Below are 7,735 nucleotides of genomic sequence, written 5' to 3'. Positions count from 1 at the left end.
TATGCTTGTGTGTGTTGTCCCAACTCTCGTGATGGTGAAGATGTGTCCGTCGTCCAAAAACTTCTATCTCTGGAACCTATCATGATTAGTAGAAACAAGAACCAAAATTCAAGAATAATGTTCCTATGAACTACTAGGATGTGGTTGTAAAGTGCTCACGTAAAGCAAATATCAATATCTTACAAGTTCTTACCATGCGGCAGGTGGTGACAGGCAACCAGCGGTGTCAAATAACTCCGAAGATTGTGTAAAGCGATTGCCAGGGGAACGTGCGTATACACAGTGTAGAAATATGTGGAGCTGGGTTGGCTATATATGGTAGCAAAAGATTAGCAATAATCAATTCAGAGATGCAATGTTGAATAAACGCTCAACGACGGTACTGTGCTGGTCCTAGGCTAGACCGAACTAGAGACGCGAGCCTAGAACACTAATGAGGTCACGTCGTAGCACAACCAGCATCAATGAAGGATACTAAGTAGCTCTGGACAGCAAGATATAAGTGAAGATCACAACGGCAGTAAAGATAATGATGTGAAACAACAGCCAAGCTGTTTTACTGAACAATGCACAAAACAGATTCCAATCCGAATGCAACTAAGAGATTGAGTCTAAAAAGATCTGAATTTTGTTTTTTTTTCTCTTTTTTTTTCCTCACACTTTTTTTTCTTTCTCTCCTTTTTTTCTCTGACTTTTTTTTTCTCTTTTTTTCTCTCTTTTTTTTCTCCCTCTTTCCAAAACAAACTAGATAAGATGCAGATTGGATCAAGTGAAGATGTGAACGATCTCAACTATTATTATGACAATGAATGGTGGGTAGCACGTGGTGAAAATTGATGGATGGGTGGTGGACAGCGAAAGAGATAATGATGCAGCGGTGGCGTGACTAATGTGAACAGAACTCGAAACTCTAAACGAACTAGACACTAAGACCAGCAACTCGACACGACGATGCAACCGATAATTCAACTATGCAAGCAATGAAAAGAAAATTGCAAAGGCTCAGACTGGCTTGGACCAAGGATGAATTGATTTAACTCTTTTTTGTGGCTTTTTCTTGGACAATAGGTAAGAAAATAAATCTAATCTAGGAAAACTGGAAATTCTCACCGAGCAACCTGAAAACTGATACCACTTGATAGAGGCGAGGGTCCCGATCTTTCGATGAGATGATAACTATCGATTTGGTGGAGACGACTTTGACGATCCGACTACAAACGTGCACGACGTTGCGCCTTAGCAACCGCTAAACCAATCTCCTGAGGTTACTGACGATGCTGGAAGCACGGTCAGCCTGACCACGAAGGTCTATTCCTGCAAGCAATCGAAGAACGAGCAAGAATATGATAAAGCAATCTGAATATCGCAAATATATATGAAGTATTGATAATGGTGGGGATCCGTAAGCGGTCTTGGTCTGGTCGTTGGACACAAACGAAGTACACGAAGTTGCAATGGCTAACTTTTAACTAAACAAATCCCAAGGAAAAAGCTACTAGATGGATCTACTTATATAGGAGCAAGGGGTGGCGGCCAAGGAGGTGGGAGGACGTCCCAAGTCAGCCTAAAACTAACCCTAGGTCGTACAAGGCTCATGGGCCCAAATGGAGGTGATGCAACACTTTTGGGCTTGTAGTTTGACTCGGATTCTGCTGCAACGTCAGATTGTTTCGTCCGTAACTCAACGCTCCGGATGAATTTGAAGGTGAATCCAATTGGGTTGGAAAGAGCACGAAATCTAGTTTCCAACAAAAAAAGAATCACCCAATTCGGAGTCCGTATGAAAAAGTTGTTGGCGTTTTGAGTCAGGTATGTCTGTGCAGTCCGAATCTGAATGCAGAACGTGAGAGACTTGGACTCTATCTTTTTTTGGCCCAAAAGTGACGTGAGAGGAGTTTTTAAACACAACCTAAACTTGTTCTTTTCCCTTGTCTTCATATGTGGATTGTACAAATGTCCCATACACCTGCAATTAGACAAAACACAAAAGTGTGTGAAGTATTTTTGTTCTGGATAACATAAATAGATTATTGAATAGTTTGCATTAGAAATCACCTGACAAATATGCATGTATGCAATATTTTTGGTCGTATCCAAGGTAGTCATGTCCTCATCAAATATGTTTGTGCAAGTAGACGGTCGATCGGTGTCTTACCTAGAAGTTTCTCACGATGGGTGTAGCATATGTCGTGCTCGCTACCGATGGTTGGTATGAACAAAACGATGAGAGGGTGAGATCTCGCGCTGTCAGCACTCACTTTGGCCTCAAGGTGCTCAATCAGCTTCTGATCCGTGGGATCGAACTTGACGCTAGCCGACAGCACCAGCCAATCTTTTTTGGACTTGCATCGGTTAATTCCAGTTTTATGGTACTCAATGTATGATCGATCGACTGTCTTAAGTGAATGATGAAAGATTTCGACAGATAAGTGCTACTCCAAATCTAAAGTCCACAATACCCGAACACGCTGCCGGGATTCTTGTGTCACCTCACGCGCAGCGTGTTGTCACGTCAATTCAATGTGTGGACATGGTGAATAATTTGACCGACATCTACTAGTACTGCTACTGTACTACTTACTAGTCATATTTAGTGTCACATTTTAACCATAGGTCTAATGAACAAGTAGGCACTTGAAGTCTAATTTATATGTATATATATATATATGGTTGGACTATTCTGTTGTTACCCGTTATTCTGTTACCCTGACGCCCTGTATAGAGGCGCGCCATTTTTCTTCCTCCTGTTGCCGCCCGAACCCACCTACGCCCAGAGTGCCTCCCCGATCCCAACTCCACCCAGCGCACCGCCGCCCGGATCCCACCGCCACCCTGCGCACCGCCGGCCCTACCCCCCTCCTCCCAGAGCGCCTCCGCCTTCCCCGACCTCGGCCGCCTCCCTCCACCACGCGCCGTCGTCCTCCTTCCCCAACGCTGGCCGCCACCCTCCACCACGCGCCGCCCTCCTCCTTCCCCGGTGTTGGCCGCCTCCCTCCACTACGCGCCGCTCCTCCTTCCCTGGCGCCGGCCGCCTCCCTCCACCATGCACCGCCCTCCTCCTTCCCCTGCGCCGGCCACCTACCTCCATCATGCATATCCACGCCATCCCCGTACTCCTCCTTCATCCTGCTGGGAGATCTCGTGTGCCACCCTCTGGCAGCCGGTGATGCTTCCCCACCACCACTCTGCCTCCTTCCCGATGGGGCAACGATGCCGCGCGTACAGTAAGTTCATCGCCGCCACCTCAAGCCGTTCAATATCGATGTCTTGGACGCATCATGCTCCAACGCCATGGCTTGGGCTTCAGCAGCAAACAATGGAGCCTACAGGGAGAGCCGCGGGGTTGAGGACGTCCTGTTCGATAGTCCAACTGCTTGCTCGGCCGCCGGTCACTCAAGGAGGTGAGTGCATGTCACCCCCGTGCGCTTCCATGGATGCTGTTGTCTGATACATCTCCCTCTCTGATTGATCTCCCATGATTTCTGTAGCTTGTCATTGCCTACCGTGCAACCATCAAGCGTGTGCTAATTGTGACTGAGGTTGCACTGCCCAACAATACAGGCAGCAGTTTCACACTACAGGTAAATGACATTGCTTCTGTGAGATAATTATCTTGCAAATGATCAGCAAGAAGATTAACAGTTTATTTATGTTTTTATTTAGATCCACCCAATACTGTAAAAATGCATGAGTCTAATACCCTATGGCCTAGCTAACCGAATTAGCATGCAAGCTTCTCCTTTCACCATGAAATAAATGATAGATTCAACAGTTGCTAGGTAAATCACAAATCTATTTACTACATGTATTACTACCCTACATTCATGTCGTCAGAAAAGTCCATGTATTACTACCATGGGAGTTCAAAGAAAGGTCATCTATAAAATAGTATAACTTGTGAGCTTCTTGCAGACTAATGACGAGTTACTAGATAAACTTAGGCACCACACCACAGTCCATTCACTGCCGCATCTGAGGCCGTCCAATGATGCAACAACGAGGTCTGGCCTCCCCCCTTCCTATTTTCATGAAGCATATTCTGCAAAAATATCAGACGCTCTCAACTGAATAAAAAGTGTGTCGCGCAAGTTCAGGTATAACTTCTGCAGGAGTTCAAAAACCTCAACAAACAAAGCTCAAACCAAAGTTCAAGAACTGTTTCCTTCATAAAACTAGTTTTCTTTTGGTTAATTTGTTGTTCTGGACATTACATATGTACATTCTTCACCAAATCGAGCAGCAAAGTTGTCACACCAAATCGAACTTGCTGCTGCACCATCTTCACCAAGTCGAACTTGCAGCAGCCAGGTACCATAGTCGCTCAACTTGATCTCTCTGGTAGCTCATCCGGCAAGACTGCTCAATGGTATGACTTCTTTGCACAAAATCAGATCTGGTAGTTTGTCTGAGAGACACATTTGTTCTGTATCGTACTGCACCTTGGGCTCCCTTCATCCCATCCATGCTTAGATGAGATTTTTCTGTGCAATCAGACTTGGGATAGGGTCAAAAAAATGGTGATCTTAGTTCTGAATTGTTGGGCATGCAACTCCTCGTTGGTTAATTGCTAAGTGATAGTCTGAACAACTGATAAGGGAACCATTGTGCATTACTATTGAAACACAAGGTTGTTGCATTTCTCAAAAAATAGTCTAAACCAAGGGAGCCGATGTGCACCAATCCTCCCTGCCGCGCGGCGACCACCTCTGTCGCCCCGAGTTCCCAGCTGCATGCATTCAGGAGCAAGAAAAAAGAGAGGTTAATTGTCCGTCCACACTGCCTCTCCTCCCAAGTCCACGCTAGTTTTATCACAAAAAGCAGAGGATGTCTATTTTATTTCCTGAAACACAAAGTAGGTGTTCTTAGTTCAGTACGTAAGCTATCTCATGTTCTTGGAAAACATATAAGATAGTACGATGTTTGTGCAAAAAAATTCAGACCGTTTTCTAATTATACAGCAGTTTACTATATGGTAGAATTGTAGTTGTTCAGTAAAAAGTTCACTACCCCAACTGGGGGATTTTCAATCCGTTTTGTCTTTCTTTTCCAACTGAAAGTTGTAGCAAATGTGAACTGAAGCTATTGTGGAGCAAATTAGGAATAGTTGCCTACTCTTTTGCCGCTGCTACCTTGCCACCTAGATTAATACTACTACTACTTATCGTGTTGCTAAACCTCGTGTTCTGGACAATTTGTTGGAAAGTGTGAGGCGCAAGTTGCTCCATGACTGAGGAAGGCCCCGGTGCTTGCCATGGCTGAAGACGGCCTCCAACCGCCAGGCCAAAAGCAGCCACCCTTTGTTCGCATGCGCGTCTCCTTCCTGTGTCACCTAGGTATGCGCCACCACCCGCCGCGCTTGATGCTTCCTACTCACATAGCCGTCCTCAGTTCAACCCCATGGCGTCGATATGGTCGAGTTAGTCGCGAGCAGCAGTCCGTCCTACCTAGAAACTGGATTTTTTCTGCAAAATCAGTTCACCGTACCTAGAACAATCAATTCGATCCATCTCCTGATTCTGAAAATATGAATTGTGTTTACTGCCAAAATTGATGCCCTATAGTTCACCATGTATATATGTCATCAGTTCAAAAAAGACGTACAGAAAAAAGTTCAATTGTATGTATTAAAACCAAGTTTGATTTTCTACTATATGTCAGATTATTACAAAATACAATAAAAGATTTTGCTCATGTGGTTGTAAGCTCTAACTATATGGCAACAAAGAGAAAAATGAGTATGAAGTATTTTTGTTTCCGTATTGTTAAGTTTAGTATGTATTCCATTTTCAGTACGTAAACATACACACAGGATCTTTATAAGAGCAAAAGCTACAAAATGGAAATCTGTAAGTTCAACTACATATATTACAACAATTGAAAAATAAAAAAATCACATCAGTTCAATGACAGAAAAACATGAGTTCAAAAAGTTTTTGACTCTTGAATTGATAGTTGAAAGATACGATATATGTACTGTTGATAATCGCAAACATGTGTTACTCAACTTTAGAAAACATGTAAAATTGTTGTGCTGCTTTGCAATGTCTCCAGCAGTCCTACTTCTCCATGACGACATGGATGACATCGCCATGCGTGCACGCTCCAACCTCTCCCCTATCGCAGCCCCACCACTCGTTGCCGATGCACTCCAACCCGAGGACCTCCATGATGAAGGTCGCCTCTCAGCCTAGCGACGAGGTAAATCATCTTCATTGTGCATCCTTCGCCCACTGTTGCCCTGCTGCCCTCGACCTCCTTCCTCACAGGCATGCTACCCCAACTTTTATTTTGATTTTTAGTTCAGCTTGTGTGTTCTTTTCAGTGCATTATGCTTTAAATGTGCAGTGTCCTGAGGCAAAATGATACATTTTAGTTTGCTTTGCCGCAAGGGCATTGCTGAAACTTCACTTCTGTCTAAACCTTTAACCATCCATTTCAAAAACAGATGCTACTTTACTTATCATGGATCCTGAATCACATTTCACTAAAAATGTAATAGTGAAATTACACTGAATAATTATATTGTATTTTTTAGCATTCTTGCAACCCTATAAACACCATATTTTTGTGCAGTGTTTGTTGGTTTCTCTTTCATTTACGGACATCTTGGGCTTGTTGGGTACAGAATCAAGAAGCCCAATCATCATCAGGGATGAAAAAAGGAGAGAAGCACTGGAAGAGGTACTAGTAGAAGAGGAAGAAGTAATGTGAAAATTGAGATAAATGTGAGAATAGCAAGTAGTAAAGCATGAGAGGGATTCAGATTTTGTTTTCACATTCTTGCTCTACACGTATCTTTGGTCTGTAGATGCACCATAATGGATCTAGGAAGTATGAATGGTTAATACCTCAATGGTGCACTGTGCATCTTTGGCAGGTTTTTATGCATTTTTAAATGGTTGTGGAGCAATTTAATGATGCGCTATGTACTGAAGTATACATTGTTTATATGTTCTTGTACATTAGCTCATCAAGGTTGTACCATACTGAAATCTGGTGCAGTCTAGCAAAAAGTATTTACATCCATTCAAACTCGAGGATACGACAAGTTCAGAGAAAACAAAAGTTTGCAGTTGAGAAATAGGGGATGATCATTCATATGTCCAAAAAATAATTGATCTTATATACAAAAAGTATTTACATCCGTTCAAACTCAGGGATAGCACAAGTTCACAGAAAACAAAAGTTGTAAGCAAATCATTAACAAAAAATTAGAGTAAAGTTCAGACTGTGAAAATACATCATTAAAAACAAACACAACGCTCAGTTCAAAAACTCAGTTTTCGAGACGTGATAAAGCTCAAACAAAAATAAACCTCATGGGAATTCAAATGGTAAAAGTTCAAGTCGTAGAATGAGAGAAGTCCAACACATCGTTGCAAACATTATTTTCTTTTTGAAAAAAATGTCATTCAACTATATAAATCATGCAAGTTTAGGTACGATGATAACGTAGATTGTTGAAAAGTTATGAGGAAAATCATACAGGAAAAAACAGAGTAAAGTCCAGTCTACGAAACCCGCTCAGTACAAACCCAAAATGGAGATCAGTTTGAGTCCTCCGTTTTCAGAAGAATTCAAAATTAATCTATGAAAAATAGCTCAGTACGAACACATACATAGATCAGTATGAGTACTCTGTTTTTCCGGAGAGAAAAATAGCACAATGGATCTTACCGTATTCAAAATTAGTCTTGAACGGTTGCGAAGTAGAGAAAATGTTCAACAGGACTAA

The 7,735-nt window shown here is 42.6% G+C and overlaps 1 long non-coding RNA gene across 16 annotated transcripts; it reads left to right on the top strand.

The window, feature by feature from the left end:
• The first annotated feature begins 2,712 nt into the window (after window positions 1-2,712).
• On the top strand, window positions 2,713-6,937 carry LOC125551619 (uncharacterized). Of its 16 annotated transcripts, XR_015600869.1 has the most exons (4): window positions 2,713-3,401; window positions 3,489-3,581; window positions 3,664-3,779; window positions 3,913-6,937. It is a non-coding gene; the product is annotated as an uncharacterized LOC125551619 (long non-coding RNA). The 16 variants fall into 16 exon arrangements; XR_007302947.2 differs by having other exon boundaries at window positions 2,713-3,224; window positions 3,311-3,401; window positions 3,489-6,937; XR_007302950.2 differs by having other exon boundaries at window positions 2,713-3,224; window positions 3,308-3,401; window positions 3,489-6,937.
• The last annotated feature ends 798 nt before the right edge of the window (window positions 6,938-7,735 follow it).

This window comes from Triticum urartu, chromosome 4A (assembly GCF_056163025.1).
Source record: "Triticum urartu cultivar PI428250 chromosome 4A, HENAU_Tu73, whole genome shotgun sequence".
Classification (NCBI taxonomy): Eukaryota; Viridiplantae; Streptophyta; class Magnoliopsida; order Poales; family Poaceae; genus Triticum; species Triticum urartu.
The sequence above is the reverse complement of the archived record's forward strand: the minus strand, read 5'-3'. Positions and strand labels throughout refer to the sequence as shown.